This window comes from Bos mutus, chromosome X (genome assembly GCF_027580195.1).
Source record: "Bos mutus isolate GX-2022 chromosome X, NWIPB_WYAK_1.1, whole genome shotgun sequence".
In the NCBI taxonomy this organism is placed as follows: domain Eukaryota; kingdom Metazoa; phylum Chordata; class Mammalia; order Artiodactyla; family Bovidae; genus Bos; species Bos mutus.
This window is the reverse complement of record NC_091646.1, coordinates 91,540,138-91,567,977: the sequence shown is the minus strand read 5'-3', so window position 1 is coordinate 91,567,977 and position 27,840 is coordinate 91,540,138. Positions and strand designations below refer to the sequence as shown.

General features: G+C 48.6%; 1 long non-coding RNA gene across 1 annotated transcript; it reads left to right on the top strand.

Annotated features, from left to right (window-relative positions):
* The first annotated feature begins 515 nt into the window (after nucleotides 1–515).
* LOC138986415 (uncharacterized) lies at nucleotides 516–25,870 on the top strand. Its single transcript, XR_011463268.1, has 5 exons — nucleotides 516–609; nucleotides 3,932–4,079; nucleotides 5,050–5,159; nucleotides 12,908–13,528; nucleotides 20,346–25,870. It is a non-coding gene; the product is annotated as an uncharacterized lncRNA (long non-coding RNA).
* The last annotated feature ends 1,970 nt before the right edge of the window (nucleotides 25,871–27,840 follow it).

The window sequence follows — 27,840 nt, the reverse complement described above, 5'->3', positions numbered from 1 at the left end:
AAGAGAGGAAGGTGCAGGTTTTTTCAGCTGCGGGCTTCCCTACCCACCTCCCCCCACCATCCCACCCCGGCCCAGGACAAGGTTGTTCCTGGACCTCTGGGAGGGAGAGTGAAACCATTAGCTTGGGGTGAGGGCAGGGAAGAATCCCTCTTCGGTGTCACTCATTACCTTATTGGGAGGATGGGAGCCTCCTAGCAGCAGCGGGGGGCGGCACTCTGGTTTGCCCCACCCCCACCCCATTGTGATCTAGGACCCCACAGCTGCCCCCTTCCTGTGGCTTTGTGTGTGTTATGTGTGCGTCAAGGGGGCTGTCTCTCAGAGGGACTAAGGGGTGGCTTCTAGCTTCTTGAGGCTCTCCAGTGCTGGGGGCAGGGCACTCATGGCTGAGGTGCTTCCTGCCTCTTGAGAAACAAACTGCCTTTTGGCTGTGACCGTGGTGCCGATGACCCCCATTAGCTGTTTTCCTAGAAGTGAAAATGCATTTGCTCTGAGTTCTGTCATCCCTTGTGACCCAGGACTCTCTGAAGCAACGCCAAGAGCACAGGGCTGGCCACCAAACAGAGCCCTGCTAACCTGCCCTCGAGGGCCCTTGGACTTGATGCCAACCTTGTGAGTACGCCCCCCGCCTCCCTCCTCCAACCACCCGCCAAAGTTCTTGAAACGTAGATTTGATGCTTCCCTGGAAGGTGGTTTGTTCACTCATTGGTGCCAGTGAAGGAGGCCCTGCTGGGTCATGGTGATTAGAATGAGAGGGACCCAGGTTAGAGCCCCAGTTCAGACCTTAACTTGCCACCTTGGGCAAGTTACTTAACCCCTGTATGTTCCGGCTCCTTGAATGGAAAATGGGCCTACTTCACAGAGATAGATGCTCCGCAGATCAGTTCAGTTCAGTTCAGTCGCTCAGTAGCGTCCAACTCCTTGCAACCCCATGGACCGCAGCACACCAGCCTTCCCTGTCCATCACCAACTTCGGAGCTTGCTCAAACTCACGTCCGTCAAGTTGGTGATGCCATCCAACCATCTCATTCTCCTTTGTCCCCCTCTCCCCCTGCCTTCAATCTTTCCCATCATCAGGGCCTTTTCTAATGAGTCAGTTCTTTGCTTCATACTGGAGGTTAAGCTTCAGCATCAGTCCTTCCAATGAATATTCAGGATGTTTTAAATTACCTACATTTGGCTTGGTATCTATAAGTGTCTGAATACAGCAGGTACTCAGTAAATGCTCATCATTGTTGTGTCTTAAATTTACTCCTCATAACTTTTGGCAAAGAATGTTATCACCCCATCTTACAGAGGGGGCAGCTGAGGCTCAGAAGGTTAGACAGTATTTCAGTTATTTACTACAATGTAACAACCTCCCAGGGAGAAGGCAATGGCACCCCACTCCAGTACTCTTGCTTGGAAAATCCCATGGACGGAGGAGCCTGGTGGGCTTCAGTCCATGGGGTTGCTGGGAGTCGGACACGACTGAGCGACTTCACTTTCACTTTTCACTTTCATGCATTGGAGAAGGAAATGGCAACCCACTCCAGTGTTCTTGCCTGGAGAATCCCAGGGACGGTGGAGCCTGGTGGGCTGCCGTCCATGGGGTCGCACAGAGTCGGACACGACTAAAGTGACTTAGCAGCAGCAGCAGAAACAACCTCTCAAAGCTTAGAGGCTTAAAACAACATGGAATGATAATGAACGAATGATAAATTCTCATGATTCTGTGGATTAATTGGGTGGTTCTCGGGCCCCAGGTGGTGTCATCCGGGGTCTTTCATGTGAATGCAGTCAGTTGGCAGCTAGATTCGGTTGGAAGGCCAAAGAGGGCCTCTCATGTGTGTGAAGTCTTGGTGCTAGCTACTGGCTGGGCTGCCTCAGTTCTCTTCCTCACATTTTCACTAGGCTAGCTTTGGCTTCCCCAAGCATGGCAGTTGACTTCCAGGATGGAGTGTTCGGAAAGGACAAGCCTCAGCATGCAAGCACTTTGCAAACCTCTGCTTTACCTCGTTCTTGTTTATATCCTTATCAGCCAAGGAAAGCCACATGCCCAAACTCAGAGTCAGCGTGGGAGGGGGCAACATGAGGGCACGCACACTGGGAAGCATGGCTAACGGGGATGCCCAAGTAACAAGCTACCAAAAAAGGGGGGGGGCTTGTCTAGGATCCCACGGCTGTTGAATGGTGTGGCTGGGATTTGAACCCAGGTCTGTCTGACTCCAAAATCCATGCTTCTCTCTCAAAGCATGGCTGAGGCTGACTCTATGGCAGGGTGGTGTTTGTGACCATCCCCACCAGAGTCGAGTGGCGATGTGATTTTCCATCTTATCTTCAGCCCACCCCTACCCTAGCACTCCATGATGTCCTTGAACCTCTCCTGCTCACCTGACAAAAGGGAGAAAAGCATCTTTTTTCTGCTGGGCCCCTCTGCTCTTCTCCCTTCTGTGTTAACTACAGAAAACGACACCTACTTCCTTCAGAGTCCCAGCCAGGACAGTGGTGGCCCCGTCACTTGTGGACTCTCCAACCACAGCGGCATCCTGTTTCTGCTGGCCTCGGGGTACACACTCTCCCTGGACCTCTGTTCTATTTTCAGGGTACCCTTACTCGGAAAGCAAGGGTCATGGGAACAAAGACAGAGATAAGCCCAAGTTTATAGCACATTGTTGTCATCCCAGTGGACTTCTAGTCTACCCACCAGCTGGGCCATCTCCTGAGATAGGCCTCCTACTCTCCACCCCTGTCTACACTCAGCTGACGTGAGTTGGCTTCATGGTGATGACTGCAGGAAGCCAGTCTCTCTGGCTCCTGCCTGCCTCTGACTGAGTGAAGCCCTGGTCAGTTTCACCCACTGACGGGACCTGAAGGCCCAGCCCCTAGGTGAGAAGCACCCTTCCATTACGTTGTTACATAATACTGAGCACAGTTTCCTGTGCTATACAGTAGGTCCTTGTTGGTTATCCATTTTAAATATAGCAGTGTGTACTTGTCTATCCCAAATTCCATAACTATCCCTTCCTTCCGTCCTTCTCCCTGGTAAGCATAAGTTCCTTCTCTAGGCCTGTGAGTCTGTTTCTCTTTTGTAAATAAGTTCGTTTGTATCATTTCTTTTTTAGATTCTGCATATAAAAATATCATAAGATATGTTTCTTTCTCTGTCTGACTTACTTCACTTAGTATAACAATCTTGTCCAGGCAAGAATACTGAAGTGGGTTGCCATTTCTTTCTCCAGGGGATCTTCCGAACCCAGGGATCGAACCTGGGTCTCTATTGTTGTGGGCAGACTCTTTACCGTCTGAGGCACCAGGGAAGCCCATAACATATGTCTCTTTCTGTCTGACTTACTTCACGTAGTATGACAATCTCTTGTCATCATCTCTTGACCAACCTAGACAATGTATTAAAAAGCTGAGGCATCACTTTTGTGACAAGGATGTGTTTGGTCAAAGCTATGGTTTTTCCAGTAGTCATGTACAAATGTGAGAGTTGGACCATAAAAACGGCTGAGCCTGAAGAATCAATGCTTTCGAATTGTGGTTCTGGAGAAGACTCTTAATAGTCCCTTGGACAGTAAGGAGATCAAAGTAGTCATTCCTAAAGGAAATCAGTCCTGAATATTCATTGCAGGGACTGATGCTGAAGCTGAAGCTCCAATACTTTGGCCACCTGATGTGAAGAGCCAACTCGTTGGAAAAGACCCTGATGCTGGGAAAGATTGATGGCAGGAGGAGAAGGGGACGACAGAGGATGAGACAGTTGGATGGCATCATTGACTCAATGGACATGAATTTGAGCAAACACTAGGAGACAGTGAAGGACAGGGAAGCCAGGCATGCCGCAGTCCACGGAGATGCAAAGAGTTGGACATGACTGACTTAGTGACTGAACAGAAACAATCCATGTTGCTGCAAATTGTTTTTAATGTCCAGCTATCATCTCTCGTAGGAGCCTCAGTGCCCTCAGCCTGCATTTGTGGAGTCTGAACTGGGTCCACAGCTGTTCTGCCTCAGTGTGGGGCCAAGGCTAACAAAAAGCAAAGCCTCTGGAAGAAGAGGAAGTGTTCTCTGGATGCTGAATGGGAGACCTTGAGGAGGTATGTGTCTGTGTGGGAGGTCTGTGACTTGCACCCAAGGAAAGGTCATGGTCAATGGGAAAGCCTTTGATGGGAGACAGTCTGAGTTGGAGCCCAAGACTGTCATCACCCAACTACCTGGGATGGATGTGGGACCCTCCCTCTGTCAGACCCAGACAGCTCTCCTGGTGTAAGGCCAACAGACTGATGTCCTGGGACGCAAGCTCCCAGGAAGTGGGCTGCGATGCATGAGAGCTCTAGACTCCCTGGTGTCCTGTGTGGTCTGGCTGGGGAAAGCCAGGGAAAATCTGGCAACTGAGCTATAATGGCCAGAACTCTTGGCTCTGAGCAACAGGAAGCAATTCTGGTTTATTTAAGCAGAAAAGGACTTTATCAGAAGGGTCTTGGTGAGTTCACAAAATAACCAGGCCTGGAGAGCTGGGTTTGGAAAGCAGGCCAAAGGCATCTGCACAGTGGTCAGGGCCACGGCCAAAGTCAGGCCCACCCAGTGACCATCCCATTGCCAAATCCAGGACACCCCGGCTTACACTGCCACCTCTGGACATGGATATGGTACCTGTCATCCCAGGAATGGAATGTCATTGCCATGGTGACTGCTGCTCTCCATCAGAATGGGCTTCTGTCCTCCGTGCAGCTGAGCATCACCAGCTCCTGACTCCAAGTCTTTGATGGGGCATCTGATTGGCTGAGCATAAGTCAGGAACCCACACTAACTGCAGTGGTAGCTGGGAAAGTGACTGGATGGCGTTTTTCACTTCTCTGGTGGGAGGCAACTAGCAAGATGGGGAATTTCTCAAACACGGTTGTGGGGGTTGGATGTGGGTCAGCCTTGTACTTCTCACCCGGAAAACTGTAGAACAGATGTCTCCAGGGAATGCTAGAGGATCGTATGTCTCCAGGGACAACTCGGGCTTGTCTTCCCTTCCCCCAGATATTGATGCGGGTTTGTATGTCTGTTTGTGTGTTTAAGGACAGGAACACAATACACAACGTGGCGCCAGGAACCCTGGGTTCGATTCTAAGTCCTTGAGCCTCAGTTTCATGTCACAGCCTGCTGTCCAGCCTTTGAGCATGCAGGAGGTATGTGGTAGCTTCTACTATAGTGTGGGTCATTGGGCTAAAAGATGCTCCTAAGATTGCCAAAGCCCCAGATGGAATGGGGCCATTGGTTCTGTGTATCAGATGAAAGCACAGGTTTTGGAGTCAGAGAGATCGAGGTTTACTAGCAATGTGATCTTGTACATGTTCCTTAACTTCTCTGACCCTTAGTTTCCTTACCTGCAAAATGGAGATGAGGTGGCAGGCACTCAACCTCCATTCCAACCTGGTCCTTTGGCACATTCATGTTTTGCAGCGGTTGAAGGCTAAAAACTACAGTTCCCAGACACCTTTGCAGCTGGGGCTGCCAAGGAGAATCCGATTCCAGCAGTTAGGTGCACTTGTGCGAGGTTAGGAAGGCAGCAGTGAGGAAGAGACCACTTGCCTGCTACTCTGGCTGTTGCTGCTGGAGACAGTGTGTGTGTATGTGTGTATGTGTGTGAGAGAGAGAGACAACATTCTAGTGTTTGATTAGTCACCAGCTTTGTGGGTATTGAGAAGTGTTGTGGTGGCAGTGGCTTCCTGACCTTGGAAGACAACTACAGCAGTGTCCTCTTGGAAGCAACATCTCTGTGGCTGGCCCCCTCCCTCTCCACCTTCCCGGTGATGGCGGAGATGGCGGCAGTCTTGGCAGCCCAGCTCAGTGGTGTTATGGGCGTCTAGAACCTGCTCCAATGATTTTGTAATCACCTAATTTCCTGTATTAAATCTCTCCTGGCTTAAAATAGCCGGAGAGGTTTTCTGTTTCCTGCAACTGAACCCTAACTGCTATAGGAGTCACACCCCATTGCTCACAGTTTTTAGGATGAGATGAGGTGAGATGGGGGGTGTTGCTACACAGCTTTGTAAACTGTAAAGCCTTTTACATCTGTGAGGTGTTTTTCAAGGAAGGGTACCCCTTTTGTTGGGCTTCCCAGGTGGCTCAGTGGTAAAACAATCTGCCCGTCAATGCAGGAGACGCAGGAGACCTGGGTTCGATCCCTGGGTTGGGAAGATCCCCTGGAGGAGGGAATGGCAACCCACTCCAGTGTTCTTGCCTGGAGAATCCCATGAACAGAGGAGCCTGGCGGGTTATAGTCCATGGGGTTGCCAAGAGTCAGCCATGACTGAGCACGCAAGCACATCCCTTTTGTCAGGGGAGACTAAACATGATAGAAACCCTTGTGACCAGCCACTTGTTTACACGTTCTTTTACCTTGAACTGCTGGGGCAGGACACAGCCTGAAAGAATTTAGGTAATTTGAGTGGGTCACCTGCTTTCAGAGGCTGAAAGGGTTCTGCTGTGGATTCAGGCGAATTCTGCCTCTCTGTCCAAGGTTAGCGCAATGACTTGTGTGCCATGGCAGCTGGGACAGGTGGGAGGTGTCCTGGTGTGAGCCTGAAAATTCAGCTACCACAGGACTCCCCCCTACCCACGCCTGGGATCCCCCACTAACCCACTAGTTTGTGTTAAAGCCCACTTTAATTCCTTACCTCTCCAAGTTGAATCTCTGTATTTACAAAACGTTCCCCTCCCCTCCTATCAGGTCTGAAGGATCTCCCTTTCTGTGGTGAATAACATTCTCATGGTCATGGCATTTGCCCCTATTTCCTGCCACAAAATGAGAACTCTCTGTGGGGTGAGGGGCCAGCCAGGTGACCCTGGGGGCCTTGAAGCTGGGAGGAAGCTGGGCTGGGGCTTCGCTGCCAGAACAATCCAGGCTCCACTCCAGCCCATCAGGGGGCTTGAGGCTGAGTGGGCAAGATAAACCGTTTCAGTGGTTTTTAGGAGCCCTAATCAATTGCAAGGCAGGGCAAAGCCCTCAGGGACAGATAAAGCCAGCCCCGCGCTCCAAGCCCAGTTGGAGCCAACGTTTGTGTGGTTTGAACTTTCGTGTGGTTTGGAAAGTCCGCCCGTCTTTGCTGGAGTGGATTACTCCGTTCCCAAACTGCAATGCAGTGACGCGAATGGCCCTGGACCCCACAAACCAGCCCTGAAATGATGTAGGTAGCTGGTCCTCTGTCCCCGCAGGGTCCTACAGGCTTGGGGAAGAGAGGCTGGGCGTGCTATACCCCTGGTTCTTGCGGTGGCTCGGGGTTTTAGAAACACTCCGTTGCCGGAGGCAGGCGAGACCTTTGCGTCGGGGAGTTGAGCTGCTACAGGTTTGTTTCTCTGCTCCTGCTTCCAAACTAAAAAGCCCACTACTCTGCCCACTTCAGATTCCATCTTCACCGCGGCTGCCTCCAGGACACATAGTCGCCCCGCGTGGGGGAAGCCCAGGACACTAGGGACACCGCCTGGAGCCTGGGCGCATAGCACCCAGTCGGGTTTTTTTTTTTTTTTTTTTTCCTCCTTCCAGCTTGAGGTTTCTTATTTAACCTCTAAGGTGCCAGAAGATCTGGAAGGCTCACAGGCAGGGCTGTAGCCGGCTGGGGAGAGATGAGCACCACAGATACCAGCACCGCCAGTGGGCACTCCATGTGTCAGTGTCTGCAGTGCTTGTGTGCAGCAGAGCAAGGCTGCCGGTGAGGTGGCTGGACGCTGGGCTGGCAGGCACCCATCTGACAATGCCGCGTCCCCTGGGAAGCCAGTGCCGGCCTGTGGGGGCCACAGCAAAATAGAATCAGGAACAGGTGCTGCCTGGGAGGGAAACTCGGGCGCCTGGCAGAGCTCAGCAATGCTCGCACCCTCCAGGGACCTTCCTGCCTCCACAGAAGGTAGGGACAGAGAGAGGCGAGCATGGAGAGAGAGAAAGGGAAGTGGGAAGAAATTGGTCACGGAGGAGGCTATTTTTATTCTTTGCTACAGCTGCACGCATTGCTCTGACCAACTAGGCAGAGAAAAATCAGACTGGTTCCTGCTGAAACGAACGTTAAACTTGGGGTAGGGGGCAGGGAGTGGGAGGTGCACAGGAAAAGGGTGAAGAGGGGAGAAATCCCTGAGGATACAGCACAGTCTCCAGAAAACTTCACTGCACAAAACACCACCCCTACCCCGCCCTCCACCACCCCAGATGCCTCGGCCTTAACCATGGCTGCCAGAAGTGGGCCATCCTGTGCCTTCTGGGTGACACCTTGGGCAAGACCCAGTCAAGATTAGGCATTTGTGTATCACTGTCTTCTGCTGTTGGGCCTCGTAGAGCCTTATCCCTTCCAGCAAGGGGCAAGACTCCTGGGTGGTGTCAGTTACCATGGTCACCCGAGCACCTGGTTGTTGTTCAGTCACTCAGTCGTGTCTGACTCTGCGACCCCATGGAGTGCAGCACGCCAGGCTTCCCTGTCCATTACCATCTCCCAGAGTTTGCTCAAACTCATGTCCACTGAGTCAGTGATGCCATCCAACATCTCATTCTCTGTCATCCCCTTCTCCTGCCCTCAGGCTTTCCCAGCATCAGAGTCTTTTCCAATTGAGTCGGCTCTTCTCATCAGGTGGCCAAAGTATTGGAGCTTCAGCATCCAATCCAGCAAACAATCCTTCCAGTGAATATTCAGCGTTGATTTTCTTTAGGATTGACTGGTTTGATCTTGCTGTCCAAGGGACTCTCAAATTTCCCTTGTGCCCATTTGCAGCCAAACCCACTCTTTAACTCTCAGTATTGGCCGCCACTGATCTGCTTAACTGGCAAATGTCCCAAACAGGAAACTGTTAGGGATCAAGGCCCTAGAGTGAGACTCTTGAGGCCATGATTGTCTAAGTCAGCAGTTCCCAAAGTGTGTTCCAAGGATCTCTGTGGTACCCCAGACGTTTTCAGACTGTCTTTTCTAATTGCAAGCTCCATTTTCTTCATAGACTTCAACCAAAACCACGTATCACAACAGATTGTATACTAAAGCAGCTAGGAGAAAGCAGCTGTCCTCTATGAAGCCAGCTACTAAAGAGGTTTGCAAAAATGTATAACAATGTCACTTTTCTCCCTAATTCTTTCTTTCTTTTTTTTTTCCCAGAAAATACAGATTTTTTCATTAAATTGTGCTAGTGATGTTAACGTGTATATTAGTTATCTATTGCTGTGTAACAAATAATCCTAAAAACTTAGCAGCTAAAAACAGCGCACATTATCTGTCAGTGTCTGTAGGTCAGGAATCTGAGAGCAGCCAGCTTAGCTGGGTGGTTCTGGCTCAGAATCTCTCATGAGGCTATAGTCAAGGCATGGGCCTGGGCTGCAGTCATCTCAAAGCTCAACCAGATGAAGAAACAATCCACCTCTAAGCTCAGTCATGTGGCTGTGGGCAGACCTCAGTTCCTTGCCATGTGGGTCTGTCCTTGTGACATGGCAGCTGGCTTCCCCAAGAACGAGTGAAAGAGAGCACGCAGGACAGAAGCCACAGTCTTTCTATAATCTGATTTTTGAAATAACGTTCCATCACTACTGTCCTGTCCATTAGAAGTGAGTCAGTAAGTCCACCCTACATTCAAGGGGCAAGAAATCCTTAAGGGTGTGGGTGACAAAGCAGAGATTACTGGGTACCATCTCAAAGACTGCATCCCACTCATTTAATAAGTTCATTAATGTTATTTTTATATCAGTTAACCAATATTTAAAACTTTTCTCCATTTTTAATTATTAATATAGGAAATATTGGTAGATGGGTCAATAGAAACAAATGCTTTCTGGAGTGTTCAATAATAAAAAAGCAAAAGGGTCCTAAGATCTAAACATTTGGAAACTGCTGGTCTAGGTGTTATAGGAGTACATTGGTGACACATGGAGGCTAGTCCACCCACCTGCGCAATTCGCCCATCCATCTATCCATTCATCCATCTGACCTTCTGTCCATCCATCCGCATTCATCCACCCTCATTCTTTCATCTGCCCTTTCATGTATCCATTCTTCTATCCATCCATTCATCCACCCTTGCATCCATGTACCTATTCACCTATCAACCCATACAGTCAAAGATGCTAGGCTGGGCTGGCACTTTAACAAGATTGCTAGTAACTGCCCTATGGAGTTTGTAACATTTTAACTGATGAAGCAATTAACAATAAGATAAATTTAAAAATAATAATGTCAGGTTGTGATCATTTGAACCCCCAAAGCCCGGAGCCCAGGGAAGCAGGTACTCTCAAGTTGGCACCATTTTGGGGGTGACATCATTTGTGGCCAAGACTGAGGTTGGGTAGGTGCAGATTGGAGGGTCCAGGGAGCAAGTAATGTGTGGCAGCTGTGGTCAGATGGCCTGAGGCCCTGGTGAAGCAGAATGCTGTCAGGTTCTTCGTGCCTAGTTAATTGGTGACTGCGGGACTCAGGGTAGAAGACCCTTAAGTGCACAGTTCCAGTTTCTTGGATCAATTCCCTTCTCCTCAGTGGAGAGTCTCCTTCTCAAGCTGCCTTAACATGCTCTGTCTTTAACTTTGATCCTGGACACTGCCCCGTGGTTTGCAGTGTCCCCTGTGAATCCCCAAGCCAGAGAGTCTCCCATTTGAGAGTCCCCAGGGAAAATGCTGTGATTCATGAGAAGGGCCTCAACCTGTCACCCCCAAATATGTGAAGACTGGCCTCTTTTATCGTCTTGTCACTGACACCTGGGAAGTTTGAGCTGGCAACCATCCGATAGGAGGAGGTAGGGGAAGTCTGGGGCAGAGAGAGGCCAAAAACCCAGGCTGGAAGCATGAGGATACTGGGTTCTGGAACAGGAAAACAGGAGTGGGTGCATAAATGATGGTCGTCTCTACTTCAAAGACTGGCTTCACCAGCCCTGCTCTAAGGGGCAGCTAAGGTAGGAGCCTCCTTGCCCCTCTCCCTGAGCCCCTGAAAGCCACTGAGCATTTTAAAGAGGAAATGTGCACCCCCCCCCCACACACACACAACATGCTTGTACCCTCAAGGAGCAGGGCAGCGTGAATCAGGTACACCTGCTCTCGGTGCTGTTGCTCCAGCCCGGTGGGCTCCAGAGAGACCAGGCCAGGCCTCTCTGGGATGACATATGTCAAGGATGCTTTTTGTGGAGAGGAGGGGTGTTGCTTAAAATGTGGCCTCTCTTTTTCATGATGGCTCCTTGGTGGCTTCAGGCCTCAGGTTTGAACGTGGGGTGTGTCTTAGCAAATTGCTAAAACGATGTAAATTTGTTTGCACAACTTGTGTGCCAGTCCAGCTCCCTCTTTGGGTCTTGAGCCCTTTTCAAGAGACAATGGGTGTTACCTTTGGTTTCCAGCCTCGTCATGGATAAAATTGGTGAACCAATAATAACCAGCTCAGGTGCCCCTGATATCAGGGATACTGCCCCAGACCAGGAGTATCAGGGCCTCCTGGGAACTTGTTAGGACTGCAAATTTGTGGGGGCTCGCCCTAGACTGACTGAGTCAGGATTTGGGAGAGTGAGGGTGGGGCCTGGGAATCTGTATTTAAACCAGTCCTCCAGGTGGGCTTCCTTGGTGGCTCAGACGGTAAAGAATCTGTGTGCAATGAGAGAGACCTGGGTTCGATCCCTGGGTTGGAAAGATCCCCTGGAGAAGGGAATGACAACCCATTCCAGTAGTCTTGCCTGGAAAATCCCGTGGACAGAGGAGCCTGGCGGGCTACATACAGTTCATGGGGTTGCAGAGTCAGGCACGACTGAGTGACTTTCACTTTCCAGGTGATTCTGATGCCCTTTCAGGTTTGAGAGCCACTGTTTTTTGAAGAAAATTATTCTCATTTAACAGACGAAGAAGATGAAGATCAGAGGGGCTAAGTCACTTGCCCAGAACCGTGCAGCCAGCAAGTTGGGTTGCCAGGACTTCAAACAGGTCTTTCATGAGAAGAACTCCAGTTTTTTTCTTTTGTCTCTTCCATTCCCTCCCTCCCTGTCCTCAGTCCTCCATGCTCTGTCCTGGGAGGTTCTCAACTTGGGTTCCCAACTTGGTCGTGTATTGACATCATCTGGGGAGCTTTAAAAAATAATATTGGTGTTAGGCCTCCACCCTAGGAAACGGACTCTGCAGGGTGTGACTTCAGCATCTGTACTTTTTATTCCCTCTTCACAGGCAGCCTTACCGAGATTCCTCTGCCATTCCAAATGTTTCTGATGAATGCATTTGCACTAAGGTGTTAGTTACTGGGTGTGTTACCTTTCTCAGGATATCTGCATTTGAAAAAAGAACCAAGGACGTGAAATAATGAATTGCATAAGCATCCTAGAGAGTGGGAGAGACCAGCTTTTGATCTTCTTTCTCCCACTTGCAGCAGATTTATTGCTCTCACATGTCCTGCTAGGAATCTACCCAGCAGTCTTGGCTGAGATTTCTGAATATGCCTTGTCATTTTGAGAAGACTTTTGGGCTAGAAGAACGCAATGGATCATTTTTGAATGCCCTTAAGCCATCAAGCTTGCCTACAGAGGGCTGAGTTTCCCAAACGAGTAACAGCCAGTCAGTTTCATTCTAACTAGGAAGCAAAACCAAACTTATTCCCCCCAAAATGTTTTGTTTGTTTGTTTTACCATTTAATGATGAATCCTCCCCCACTGGGCCTTTCCAAGTGCCCATTCAAACAAACCCAGCCACAGAAATGGAGGTGGTATGTCTGTAAGTTAGAGTCCTTGCCCAAACTCCAACTCAATCAAATTGCAGGAGACCCTTAGTGTGGTTAATTCTAGGACATAACAAGATTTTGATGTTGATGCCCCCTTTTAATTTTTTTAATTACATAAACTTTGTTTTAATTAAAGTATAACTGATGTACGATATTATATTGTTGTAAACCTTTGATTTTTACAAATGAAGAAAAATAGAAGCCACCTTCAAATGATTTTTTTTTTTTTTAAACAGCAGCTACATCTCCAGCCTGCTTCCTGCACCTGGTGGGGGACACAGTGCTTCTCCGCCTTCAGGAAACAGCCCACTTGTCAGCAGCTGGGCTCCCAGGAACAAAGGCCTAGGTTCATTACCACAGTATCGACCCTGACACGTTGCACTCGGGCCACCTCCCCCAGAGTTCCTCAATTCACACCCCAAATGAAGCGTAATTGGACCTGGACATCTTTGAAGTCCCCCGAGCAGCTTGCCAGCATTTTGAAATGTCCTTGATTTGCATGGTGAAAACCTGGCTGGAGGTGACTTTTTTTCTTTTCCCTCATCCCACAGTTTTCAAGACAGAATGATTTTAAATGACATTCCCCAGCCAGGGGAGAGTTACCATGGAAGAAATAAAAATTCTCAAAGCCCCAAAAAGAAAAGGCAAAAGAAGTCCAAGGTTTTGCTGCATCTCTCACGTGCCCCTTTGCTCGATTTCTGTCCTGTGAGGGCCGCGCCAGGGTTTCCTCTCAACCTTCTTCCCAGACCCCAGACCTGAAGGGCTGACAAGGATCCAGGAAGCTTGGCTGGGAGTTTCTGCAGACCGGCAGGTTGCTGTCAGACCTGAAGCAAGAATGCGAGCCCCACCACAGGCCGGTGAGTTGATGCGGGAGGCTGTGTGTGGATCAGAGATCGTCTATCTTCCATTTCAGCCAAGCCAGGGCCACTCTGAGGGGATCACATGCTCCCAGAAATCAGCGCACCCATGCCTATGTGCCCTGTGGGTCTAAAGCTTGGTGATTTCCTGCGGCGCATGGAGGGGTGTGCCTGGTGGAGTCATGCCTGCTGCCTATGCGGGCGTTGGTCGGGCCCGTGAGGAGTTTGGCGGTCTGCTCTGCTCTGGGCTGTGGCCTGCCCCTGGTTTGCAGCCATCCTTCAACGCCTCTGCTTCTGTGAGCTTCCTCAGGGGTAGCCATCCTCTGAAGCAAATGATCCACTTTCCCCTAGAACTTTCTGTGAGAAAGAAGATATTCTCTGTGCCGAGATGTGGCTAGTGCAACTGAGGAAGTGAATTTTCAACCTTATGTACTTTAGGGGGAATTTTTTAATGGAAGTACAGTTGATTGACAATATTTCAGGTGTCCAGCAAAGTGATTCATGTCATTTTATTGAAATAGCCACATATGGCTAATGGCAGCTGTATTGGACAGCACAGGGACAGATGACCAAATAGAACCCAGAGTGGATGCCCCAGTTTGGGGGAGGTGTATGGTATTGACTACCCCAGAAAGACCATCAGAAAAATTTTGATTGAGCAAAGCATAATTTATTATACCTAATTCAGTATGGAAAAGGACCCCTATGACTGAATGCTAGTAATGTCTCCCAGCAGGGACATTGGGGAAGGGTATTGATAGCATTTTAGAGGCCAGACTGGGTGATTTTGAAGTTGGGTCTCTCAAGGCAAGAAACTGACTGGAGTTGGGAGAGTTTATGACAAAGTAGTTTGAGATCAGGGAGCAGAGCAAGGCAGAGGTCTTGTAGTAAGTCTTGATGAACTAGCTGTTGGTCTTGATAACAAGCTATTTTAGTTGCTTCAGTCTTATCTTCCAGAAGCAAGTATTTCTTAGAGCAGAGAGCTGTTATTTATGCTTGTTCTCAGTACGATTTAAACATGGGGATCAGAAAGCATGCCTGGTCCCAGAATTGTTTAACATACAGACAGAGAATAACAAATTACCCCTAAATGTAGTCACTTAAAACAATAAACATTTGTTATCTCACAGTCGCTGAAGATCAGGAATTTGGGAGCAGCTGAACTGGGCGATCCCGGCTTGGGGACTCCCCATGCGGTGGTAGCCAGGATGTCGGCCAGGGTCACCAATAACCATCTGAAAGATTTGCCAGGGCTGGAGGACGCACTTTCAAGGCTACTTTTTTGGTTGGCTGGTGAAATGGGGTTGGCTCTTGGTAGGAGGGCTGTTTCTTGGTGTGTAGACCCTTCTTGTGGGGCTGCTAGAGAATCCTCATGGCGTGGAAGCTCTCTTCCCTAGAACCCACAGTGTCTTTTATGACCTAACCTCAGAAATCTCAATCATTTCTAAGATACCCTATTGGTTAGACCGGGCAGCCTTGTTCAACATAGGAGGTGAACATGCAAGGGAGTTAATATTTGGGGTGAGACTCACAGGGAGAGGGAATGATGTGGTTTCAGTTCTCAGTGGTAAGTGGGGGGAGGGGGCCCTGGTACAAGAGGGTGCTGAGTTTCCTGGGTTTCAGAGCAGAGACACAGCTGCAGCAGGTCTGGCTGGAGCTGTTGGGGAAGGTCAACCCATTGGCTGACCCAGCCTTCCACCCACTTCTGGTATGTTGTTCCAGTTACCATCGCTATGTAACAGATAAGTCCAAAATTTAGTGACTTCAAATAAGCATTTTATTATGCTCATGGACTCTAAGGCTCAGGAATTCAGAGAGGGTACAGTGGGGGATGGCTTGTCTGTTCTCCACAAGGTCAGGCCTCAGCAGGAAGGACTCAAAGCCCAGCCATGAGAGTTGGAGGCTGGAGTCATCTGCAAGTTCCATCATGGACATATTTGGGGCCTGGGCTTGTTGGGGGGAGACTCAAAGGCTTGAATGGTGGATGGAGTGCCCGCAGGTGGCCTCTGTATGTAACTTGGGCTTCCTCACAGCATGGTGGCTTCAGCATGATGGGACTTCTTAGGTGGTGGCTCAGGGCTCCAAGTGTGATTGTTAACTAGCAAATAAGGTAGAAGCTGCGTGAGCTCTTAGGACTCAGCCTTGGAAGTCACCTGGCATCATGTCCATGTCCAGTGGAAGTAGTGATTGAAGCCATCACCAGCCTGCCCAGACTCAAGGGAAGGGGGCATAGACCCAGTTTCTCAATGAGAAAAGTCAGTGTCACATTGTAGAAGAGCGCGTGGGATGGGTGGCATGGTTACAGCCATTCTTGGAAAATGCAGTCTGCTGTGCACATCAGTTTCCCAAGGCGTTTGACTTTGATGGATGGGGGCTGGGGAAGTGTGGGGCCTGGGTACCCCCCCAACCACAGGCATCTTTGTTAGATCGTGCTTGTTCCTTCCTGATCATGGGTCACTGATCCAAGTCTGAGCTGAGTGGGACACATGAGGAAGAAGACATGAGCCCAGGAGAGGGGGTTCTCCACACAGGTCCTTAGAACAGTGCCCCAGACTGTGGGGCCAGAGACAGCCCCACCACATATTGTGTGGCCTTGGATAAGTGGCTTATTTCTGAATTGGCAATAATAAGCCCTGCACTGGGATCACTGTGGGGAGCAGGTTAGAGAAGGTGTGCAGTGCATAGTAGGATGCCTGGCACATAGTGGGTATTCACATAGATGTGAGCTGTTATAATGATAGCTTTCCTGGTGGCTCAGACAGTAAAGAATCCGCCTGCAATTCAGGAGACCCCAGTTCGACCCCTGGGCCAGGAAGATCCCCTGCAGAGGGAATGGCTACCCACCCCAGTATTCTTGCCTGGAGAATTCCATGGACAGAGGAACCTGGTGGGTTATAATGATATATATTATTATCCCACCTGAGTTCAATCATCTGTGCCACAGTATTAGTTATAGATAGTGAGGTAACAAATCACCCTAAAACTTAGTAGCTTAAAACAACAGAAGTCATTTTTTCCACTCTCTTGGTTTCTCTGGTGCACAAATCAAATCTGAGGCTTGGCTGGGTGGTTGTGGCCCAGCATCTCTCTGAAGGTTGCCCTCAGAGGCAGCCAAGGCTGCAGTTGTCTGAAGGCTCCACTGGGGCCACAGCATCCACTTCCAAGGTGGTTCACTCCCTTGCCTGGCGAGCTGGTTCTGGCCGCAGGCTGGGGGCCTCAGTTCTCTTCCACATGTGCCCTCCACAAAGCGTCCTCATGCCATGCTGTCTGACATCCCCTAGGGCGGGTTTCTCCAGGAGGGCAGAATCTGGGTCTGCCTTGGCCTTTGCTATATCTCCAGAGCTTGGCCTGGCTCAGAGCATGCTGGGAGAGTTTGAAAGACTGAGAACTGCCTTAGCTATTCTTCCTTAGACCCTTGACATTTTTCTGCGAGGTCTTTGCATTCCTCTGCCTAGCTCAACAGCAGGCTGAAGGTCTCAGAGAGAATCCCAAGGTTGTGGAAAGGAAAAATGAAGGAGAGACAGCCGCCAAGGCTCAGGGCCCAGCTATGCCTCCTTACCAGAAACTGTCCTCCCAGAGCTTGACCTTGGGCTTCTGAGTGCATTCTAAGGGAGTTTACCTTCATGGAAACCCAGATAACTGTTCTACTTGGCCGAGAGCTGTGCAAGCCCTGAGAGAAGAAAGTACATGGGAAGGAGCTCACATCCCACTGAGAGTAACCAAGGGGTTGGGGGTTCCAGCTGCGCCAAAATGTCAGAGTTGCTGTCTGGCTTAAGTAGCAGATGCAAAGACCCTGAAGTACAGAAGCCGGTTCTGGGGCATCTGAGCAGGAGGGCTGGGCTGTGAGGGCAGGGCCAGAGGAGGCTGGAAGTCAGGGTGAAAGCAGAGCAGTGGGGTAATGGAGGCAGCCACGAGGAAGAACAGGGGTCTGGGGTGGGAACAATGAGGCAGGGAGCCTGCAGGGTTCTGGACAAAAGTCAAGAGGACTTCCCTGGTAGCATAGTGGATAAGAATCCACCTGCCAATGCTGGGAACTCGAGTTCGATCCCTGGTCCAGGAAGATCCCACATGCTGCAGAGCAGCTAAGCCCACGCACCTTAACTATGGAAGCCTGCATGCTCTAGAGCCCGAGCTCTGCAACAAGAGAAGCCACTGCAGTGAGAATCCCACGTACCACAGCTAGAGTAGCCCCCGCTCACCGCAACTAGAGAAGCCCACGTGCAGCAAGGAAGACTCAGCACAGCCAAAAATAAATAAATAAACAGGTAAATAGGTAAATAAATATTTTAGAAAGTAAATTATTAAAAAAGTCAAGAGGATCTGAACCAAGGCAGCAGCTCTGGGAACAGAATGTAAGGAAAGGGGAGAGGCAGGTTCCAGAGATATTTAGAGGTAAACTTGACCAGATTAGACGGCCAGGTTGGGTTAAAAAGGAGGAGGTGGGGGACAATGCTTGAGTGGTTTTCCCTCTGAATGTTCTTTCCCTTTGATGTTCAGAAGCAGCAGTGCTGTAAGGAGGCTTAAGGTGTTTGCTCAGTGTCCTGGGACCAGAAAGAGAACCCAGCAAGTCTGGGCCATGGTAGGGTGTGACGTCATTCACAAGGGTATGGCTGCAGAGCCCCACTGCTGCTAATCTCCCCTGCGACCTGCCGGCTCCATGTGCGAGCTCCCAAGCCCTCACACATATATCACTATCTCATTTAATTGTCCAGGCAAAAGTGGTTATTCCCATTCTACAGGTGGAGCAACTGAGGCTTCTAGGCTCAGAGAGGTATGATATCTTTTCTAAGGTCAAAGAGATGGCAGAGCCAGGTCTGGACCCCAGCCAAGTCTTCTCTCCAACACACTTCCCTGCTTTCTTTTCTCAGCTCCCTTAATAGCCATTTGTATTGAGTCAAGTTCATGAGGATTTACAGAGTTCCTCCAGGGCCTCTGTGAGGTGGAGAGATCCTGACAGGCTTGCTAGAAGTGGGTGTATGGTATGGTGGGACAGAGAGATCAGAGCCCTCAACCATAAAGGGGTCCCTGAAGGTAGGGTGGTGTGGCTGGGGCCACCTTCAAGACATCCATGAAGATGACCATGACCTTGGGCAAAGACCCATCAAGGCAGCTGTCAAGATCACAGAAATCTTGATAACAGGGCTCTTTGTTTTTTGTTTTTAATTTATTTTGGAGAAGGCAATGGCACCCCACTCCAGTACTCTTTTGAAGGCTAACCACCCTTATGGCAGAAAGTGAAGAAGAACTAAAGAGCCTCTTGATGAAAGTGAAAGCGGAGAGTGAAAAAGTTGGCTTAAAGCTCAACATTCAGAAAACTAAGATGATGGGATCTGGTCCCATCACTTCATGGCAAATAGATGGGGAAACAGTGGAAACAGTGTCAGACTTTATTTTTCTGGGCTCCAAAATCACTGCAGATGGTGATTGCAGCCATGAAACTGAAAGACGCTTACTCCTTGGAAGGAAAGCTATGAGCAACCTAGACAGCATATTCAAAAGCAGAGACATTACTTTGCCAACAAAGGTCCGTCTAGTCAAGGCTATGGTTTCTCCAGTAGTCATGTATGGATGTGAGAGTTGGACTGTGAAGAAAGCTGAGTGCCAAAGAATTGATGCTTTTGAACTGTGGTGTTGGAGAAGACTCTTGAGAGTCCCTTGGACTGCAAGGAGATCCAACCAGTCCATCCTAAAGGAGATCAGTCCTGGGTGTTCATTGGAAGGACTGATGCTGAGGCTGAAACTCCAATACTTTGGCCACTTGATGCAAAGAGCTGACTCATTGGAAAAGACCCTGATGCTGGGAAAGATTGAAGGTGGGAGGAGAAGGGGACAACAGAGGATGAGATGGCTGGATGGCATCACCGACTTGATGGACATGGGTTTGGGTGGACTCCGGGAGTTGATGATGGACAGGAAGGCCTGGCGTGCTGCAATTCATGGGGTCGCAAAGAGTCGGACACGACTGAGTGACTGAACTGAACTGAACTGAATTACTTTACAATATTGTGGTGGTTTTTGCTATACATTCACATGAATCAGCCATGGGTGTACATGTGTTCCCCATCCTGACCCTCCCTCCCCATCCCATCCCTCAGTGTCATCCCAGTGCACCAGCCCAAAAGGGCTCTTTGCTATCTCCCTCTACTGATGCCAGATGTTTAGGAACTTGATCCCCTTTGCTGGCTTTGTCTTATTTACTGTCCCCTCCCAACACCCTGCTGTGTCCGTCCTTGCTGGTTCCCTTTCCCTGGAGTGGCTGGCCGGGGTAGTACCACCACCCAGAAGGGGGCTACGAATTCCATCCCCTTAATTCCCTCCCCAGCTTCCTTGCAGCCGGAACACCTAAATGCTTTCTGCGACAAGCTCTCTAAATGATTGGAACTTTCTCCCAAATCAGCACTTTTTCATGCTACATTAGCATTTATTGGTTTGATATTTACATTTGGCAAAGGAGCACCCAGTCCCTGGGTCCCCAGGAGCACACACCGTCAACTGAAACAGAAATCTAATTGCTGCTCACATTGCCCCCTCCCCCCGCCCGCATCTGCCACCTGCCTTGTCCTCCCCGCAGCCACCCCCCACCCCACACCCAGTCCATAAAAAACTCAGCAGGATTATCTTTGCAGACCAAAAGGTCTGCTGATAAACAGGGGCCCTATCCGGAGGACAGAGGGGCTCCCCTGACAAAAGGGCTGGCAGGGACTATCTGAATGCGTATTGCAGTGTATCTACATAGTAGCTTCTCCATTGGATTCTAACCTCCTTGAAGGCAGAGATCTGGTTTTCATTGTTTGAATTTCTCCCTGTTCCTCTCCAGGGTGAAGAAGCAAGCTCTGCCCACTGTAGATTCTCCAGGAGCATTTGTCTACTGTGGAGTGAATCAGAAGTCGTGCCCTCCCTCTGACAGCTGCAGGGGGAGAGGGTGGAGGAATCATCTAGGGAATGTGAGGGGAGTGGGGGCCACGTGGTGAGGAGGAAAGTTCTCCCTTGTCCCTTTCGAAGGCCCCTGGGGATGTGGCCGAGGAGCCCAGGCCTGCGAAGTTGTGGTGGAGGAAGGAAGCTGTGTGGTAATGTGGTTAGAGCTCAGCAAGCCGGGCTCCAAAAGCCAGTGCTGTTAGGTGACTGGTGTGCACCCGTTTCCTCTTGACCAAAACTGGAATGACTTCTGGGCTGGTTATGGGGATTAAGGGAGATCAGGTGAGTGATGGCCCAGGCACAGCATGGGTTTAGGAGATGGCTGTTCCTGGGGTTGATTCAGACCTGCGCTTTTGAGGGAGTGGAGCCCTAAGTATATAAATCATTAACTCCTCACAGGAATATTTGCTTTGCCCTGGGGTTTTCCATGGGCAGGCTCTCCCAGCAACCCCAGAGCCTTGCTACTCAGAGGGCTCATGGACCAGGAAGCAGCCTCCCCTGAGGGCCTATTAGGACCCCCTCAGATGCTCCCCAGACCTGCTGAATCAGAATTTGTATATTAAGATTACCCCAGGTGAGTCATATGCACACTGAAGTTTGAGAAGCACTTTAGAAACTCCTTGTGAAGTCTGCAATGTAGAGATGACTATTCTCATTCTGAGAATGAGAACACTTCCTCAGAGTCTGAGAATTGAAGGCTTCCTTTGCCCAAGCCCACAAGGTCTTCTAGGAAGAGGGTCTGGTGACTCCTATGGGTCCTAAATAACTTTCCTACCCTTGACTGTTCCCTGAAGGAGCAGCATGCTTTAGGCCAGGGTGGAGATGAACAAGGCCAGGGCCAGGGACTCATCTGCCGATAGCCACGATAGCCACAAAGCGGGCCGGGAAAGCTCCCTGCTGTAGAAGGGCTGTGTGGACTCCACCCTGAGGAGTATGAGGTCTTGGCCCTGGGGCTTGAGTTCTGATGACAAAGAGGCCAGGAAAAAAATGTCACGTCAATACATACCCGCATTCCTGTGTTAAAGTGGAATTTTCCAAAGGTGAAAACACTTGACTCGCATGTAAATATAAAATGACCACATGTCAAAGATTTAATTTAACTCATTTCTTAATGAGGAAATGTCTAAGATGTTAAATCTGGTTACAGTGAGAATGTGAGGAGCTCGGTATTTATAGGCAATTTAATAGAAGAATCTTAGGGTGAGACAGCTAGGTTAGAAATTATTTGCATCTCTACCAGACAAAAATCTGAAAGTTAACCAACCTCTGCCGCTATGGGATTGTAAAATAGCCCAGTCAATAGGAAATCAATCAAAGGTGCCAGCCCTGCACGATGCAGCTAGAACACCCAATAATCTCTTTCGCCTATTTCCAATTTTGGATAATTTTTTCTGACACTACCCTCGGTGAGTCCTTGAGAATCTGGAAATTGCTCTTGCCTGAGAATTATCCTCAGAATGGAATGTGGGTCTTGGAACGAAAGGAGGAATAAAAAATGAGCAAGCCCATCTTCTGAAAGATGGTGAGTGTGCTTTCCCGGCCACCTTTCCTCTGTCCTGCAAGGTACTGTGCAACTGCCCTCAGAGGGTGTGAGCTGGCATTGTGATAGAGAAAGCGACTGTTCACGGAAAGGACACCACACAGCCTGCTCCTGACTCCCATTCCCTTTAACCTTGGCCGCCGTACAGAGGGGGATGATGTATCCACACACATATGCAGCCTTGTCCAAAATATTTTCCCCTCCTGTATAGTTCTTGCCAATATTGTTAATCTGTGGGTTGACTTCAGACCAAAATAAATCTCCCAGCCCTGGCCACCAGCTAGCTAATTTTACTTTGTAACCAGGGAATAGAAAGTACGGGCCCTTGGCCGACCATTCTGTGTTTATTTGGCTTTCTCTCTGCTGCAGTTTAAAAATCACATTTGGAAAAGTGGACCCTCTGTGCATAAGAACAGCCACAGAGAGAAACAACAACAAAGACGAACGGGTTGAAAAAGGCAAGTCCTTCCATTCCCCTCCACATTTGTCTCTCATCTCAGGATTCCGATCATCCCCACTGGCCTTTTCCACGATGTCTAGAGTTGTAAAATGGGCCCCAACGCAGAAGAATACATGGCCTTTCGGTGAGGATTTTCAACTGAATATCGCCTGGGTTCTGGAGCAGTTAGAGGAAGGAAGTGGGTAGAAGTTTACCATGTCTGCCCTTGAAGGGACCTTGGAGGGCATCTATTTGGTCCAGCCCAGCCCACTGAAGGGCAGGATTTCCTCGCAGTTGAGAGCACAGAGTTAGAGCCAGACAGCCCTGGGTTGAACTAGTTCTCCACCACGTCCTCACTGTGTGGCCTTGGATGAGTTTACTAACCTCTGCCTTAGTTTCCTCATCTGTCAAATGGGGAAGATGATCATCATACTACCTCAGAAGATTGTAGCAAGGACGAAATGAATTAACATGTAAAGAAAGCATCAGGAAGAGCACGAAGCATCCAATGAGCATTTGATAAGAGAAGGAAATCAGGCTCAGAGGAGAAGCAACCTCCCCAGGGTCACCTGGGGAGTTGCCAAACTGAGCTGGACTCGGTGAAAAAGAGGAGAGGTTACTGCCTCTTGGAAATTCTGACTAATAACTGTTTCTCTGCCTGTGTTACATCATCCTCACTCAACACTTGGCGAGACCTCATGTGGAAGTCAGGGTGCCACGTTCCAGTCCAGGCACGCTGCTCACCCACGGTGGCCCTCCTAGCTAATGACCTTGGGGCTGGAGGGTCTCTGGGGTTCCTGTTGGCACTAACATCTTATAATTTGCGATTAAGGTCTGTACCCTCCATTCGAGTCAAGTCTGTCTTTTTCTGCAACATTCTTTTTACTGTTTTTTTTTTTTTTTTTCTCCATTTTCCTCTGACATTTTGTCCAACTGTATCCTATGCACATCAACATCCAGGTTTCCTTTTGGCCATCCCACTCTACACCTTCCACGTTGGCCCCTCTCCCCTTCCCCTCTGCTAGGGCAATCATGGGCTCCCACTGGCCCACACCTAGCCCTCAGTTGCCAGGTTCAAGTTGATTAGACAGTCTTGGAGCTACCTTGAAAGTTACTATGTAGGCGCCTTGAAAGTAGGAACTGGATTTCATGACCCACTTTAAAAGTCTAATAGAGTGCCCTTGGCAGAGTGGCTTATCAGTTATGGTTTGTTGACTGGTTCCAAAATGAGTGGGGGATATTGGATGAAATCTTGTATTATCAAGGCTCCCTCTGGTACATTTAGTACAGCTGTCATAGAATGGGTATCTTAGAACAATTAAAATTTCAAACTTGAAAATTTCAGGCTGCAAAATAGTAATGTTACATATTTCCTTTGCTGCCTTTCTCCCCAACCCTATTCCATATCCCCTTTCCCTAAACTACAAGCGTGAGTCAAATGTTAGGTTGCCACCTGTTGGTGCAGTGAGGCATTGCAGCATAGCTCTACAAGATATTGTAAATGCCTGGAAGGAAGTGAACAGAGATTGAATTTCTGGGAGGTGAGTCTCTAGAGTGAATGCGGACATTCTAGGAATCAGTGAACTAAAATGGACTGGAATGGGTGAATTTAACTCAGATGACCATTATATCTACTACTGTGGGCAGGAATCCCTTAGAAGAAATGGAGTAGCCATCATGGTCAACAAAAGAGTCTGAAATGCAGTACTTGGATGCAATCTCAAAAATGACAGAATGATCTCTGTTTCCAAGGCAAACCATTCAGTATCACGGTAATCCAAGTCTATGCCCCAATCAGTAACACTGAAGAAGCTGAAGTTGAACGGTTCTATGAAGACCTACAAGACCTGCTAGAACTAACACCCAAAAAAGATGTCCTTTTCATTATAGGGGACTGGAATGCAAAAGTAGGAAGTCAAGAGATACCTGGAGAAACAGGCAAATGTGGCCTTGGAGTACAGAATGAAGCAGGGCAAAGGCTAACAGAGTAGCAAGAGAACACACCGGTCACCAAACACCTTTTTCCAACAACGCAAGAGAAGACTCTACACATGGACATCACCAGATGGTCAATATTGAAATCAGATTGATTATATTCTTTGCAGCCAAAGATGGAGAAGCTCTATACAGTCAGCAAAAAAAAAAAAAAAAACAAGACCGGGAGCTGACTGTGGCTCAGATCATGAACTCCTTATTGCCAAATTCAGACTTAAATTGAAGAAAGTGGGGAAAACAACTAAACCATTCAGGTATGACCTAAATCAAATCCCTTATGACTATACAGTGGAAGTGAGAAATAGATTTAAGGGACTAGATCTGATAGACAGAGTGCCTGATGAACTATGGACAGAGGTTCGTGACATTGTACAGGAGACAGGGAGCAAGACCATCCCCAAGAAAAAGAAATGCAAAAAAGCAAAATGGCTGTCTGGGGAGGCCTTACAAATAGCTGTGAAAAGAAAAGAAGCCAAAAGCAAAGGAGAAAAGGAAAGATATACCCATTTGAATGCAAAGTTCCAAACAATAGCAAGGAGAGATAAGAAAGCCTTCCTCAGCAATCAATGCAAAGAAATAGAGGAAAACAACAGAATGGGAAAGACTAGAGATCTCTTCAAGAAAATTAGAGATACCAAGGGAACATTTCATGCAAAGATGGGCTTGATAAAGGACAGAAATGGTAGGGACCTAACAGAAGCAAAAGATATTAAGAAGAGGTGGCAAGAATACACAGAAGAACCGTATAAAAAAGATCTTCACGACCCAGGTAATCATGATGGTGTGATCACTGACCTAGAGCCAGACATCCGGGAATGTGAAGTCAAGTGGGCCTTAGAAAGCATCACTATGAACAAAGCTAGTGGAGGTGATGGAATTCCAGTTGAGCTATTCCAAATCCTGAAAGATGATGCTGTGAAAGTGCTGCACTCAATATGCCAGCAAATTTGGAAAACTCAGCAGTGGCCACAGGACTGGAAAAGATCAGTTTTCATTTCAATCCCAAAGAAAGGAAATGCCAAAGAATGCTCAAACTACCACACAATTGCACTCATCTCACACGCTAGTAAAGTGATGCTCAAAATTCTCCAAGCCAGGCTTCAGCAATATGTGAACCGTGAGCTTCCTGATGTTCAAGCTGGTTTTATAAAAGGCAGAGGAACCAGAGATCAAATTTCCAACATCTGCTGGATCATCGAAAAAGGAAGACAGTTCCAGAAAAGCATATATTTCTACTTTATTGACTATGCCAAAGCCTTTGACTGTGTGGATCACAATAAACTGTGGAAAATTATGAAAGAGATGGGAATACCAGACCACCTGACCTGCCTCTCAGAGAAGGCAATGGCATCCCACTCCAGTACTCTTGCCTGGGAAATCCCATGGACGGAGGAGCCTGGTAGGCTACAGTCCATGGGGTCGCAGAGTCGGACACAACTGGAGCAACTTAGCAGCAGCAGCAGCAGACCTGCCTCTTGAGAAACCTATATGCAGGTCAGGAAGCAACAGTTAGAACTGGACATGGAACAACAGACTGGTTCCAAATAGGAAAAGGAGTATGTCAAGGCTGTATATTGTCACCGTGCTTATTTAACTTATATGCAGAGTACATCATGAGAAACGCTGGGCTGGAAGAAGCACAAGCTGGAATCAAGATTGCCGGGAGAAATGTCAATAACCTCAGATATGCAGATGACACCACCCTTATGGCAGAAAGTGAAGAGGAACTAAAAAGCCTCTTGATGAAATTGAAAGAGGAGAGTGAAAAAGTTGGCTTAAAGCTCAACATTCAGAAAACGAAGATCATGGCATCTGGTCCCATCACTTCATTGGAAATAGTGGAAACAGTGTCAGACTTTATTTTTGGGGGGCTCCAAAATCACTGCAGAATGTGATCACAGCCATGAAATTAAAAGACGCTTAAACTCCTTGGAAGGAAAGTTATGACCAACCTAGAAAGCATATTAAAAAGCAGAAACATTACTTTGCCAGCAAAGGTCTGTCTAGTCAAGGCTATGGTTTTTCCAGTAGTCATGTATGGATGTGAGAGTTGGACTGTGAAGAAGGCTGAGCGCCGAAGAATTGATGCTTTTGAACTGTGGTGTTGGAGAAGACTCTTAAGAGTCCCTTGGACTGCAAGGAGATCCAACCAGTCCATCCTAAAGGAGATCAGTCCTGGGTGTTCATTGGAAGGACTGATGCTAAAAAAAAAAAAAAAAAAAAAAGGACTGATGCTGAAGCTGAAACTCCAGTACTTTGGCCACCTCATGCGAAGAGTTGACTCATTTGAAAAGACCCTGATGCTGGGAAAGATTGAAGGTGGGAGGAGAAGGGGACAACAGAGGATGAGATGGCTGGATGGCATCACTGACTGATAGACATGAGTTTGGGTAAACTCCAGGAATTGGTGATGGACAGGGAGGCCTGGCGTGCTGCGATTCATGGGGTCTGAAAGAGTCAGACACGACTGAGCGACTGAGCTGAACTGACTCTGTAGAGTCAGATGTGGCCCAGAGAAATACCTTTCAGATTAGGTTGACCCAAAGGGAGGGGAGAGGGCTAATAGCAGAGGGGAATCCTGGAGTAAGAGAGACACTACTGAACACTCCAGGGGCTGTAGAGGGAAAAGTAATCAGTTATTTGGAGACACTAACTTCTGAAACACCTAATACTGCTAACGTATGTTTAGTAAAGCTCTGTATGCCACTGGGCTGACTGCCAATAATCCTGCCTTTCTCAAACCTTTGCCCTTTGTCAATATTGTTGGAGCCCAATTTAAAACTCCACTAAAGAGCGAAGAAAAATGAGATTTCACTGTATATATTGTTGGGGTGGGTTGCACTTTTAAAAGATGCCTGCCATAATATCCCATGTGTTTTTCTGCAGTGTGACCCACCACGCCTCCATCAGGTAGACAGGTCTGTTTCTCTACTGCTTTGAACCCAGGTGGGTCCTGTGCCTGCTTTGACTGATAGAATGAGGTGGATTCAGCTTTTGGGCAATGAGTCCCTGACATCCTGCTGCTGCTGCTGCTAAGTCGCTTCAGTCGTGTCCGACTGTGCGACCCCATAGACGGCAAGCCACCAGGCTCCTCCGTCCATGGGATTTTCCAGGCAAGAGTACTGGAGTGGGGTGCCACTGCCCTCTCCACCCTGACATCCTAGAGCAGTACTATTTCAGTTCACATCTGCTGCTTCTGATCAAAACACTGTCTTGTACTTCCTGAGAGAGCGAGCACTTCCTGCCAGGTGTCCCCTTGTGCCCGCTGTGTGGCTGTGGGGTTCAGTGTCTCTCACGCATGCTAGCATGGCGCTTGGTGCCTTATTTGCAGGCCATGAGATAGAACCCACGCTTTTGCCTCAGAAGCTCTTGTGGGTGGGATTGTGCATTAGATAGCAAGAGTCCACCCACACATTTTCTTTT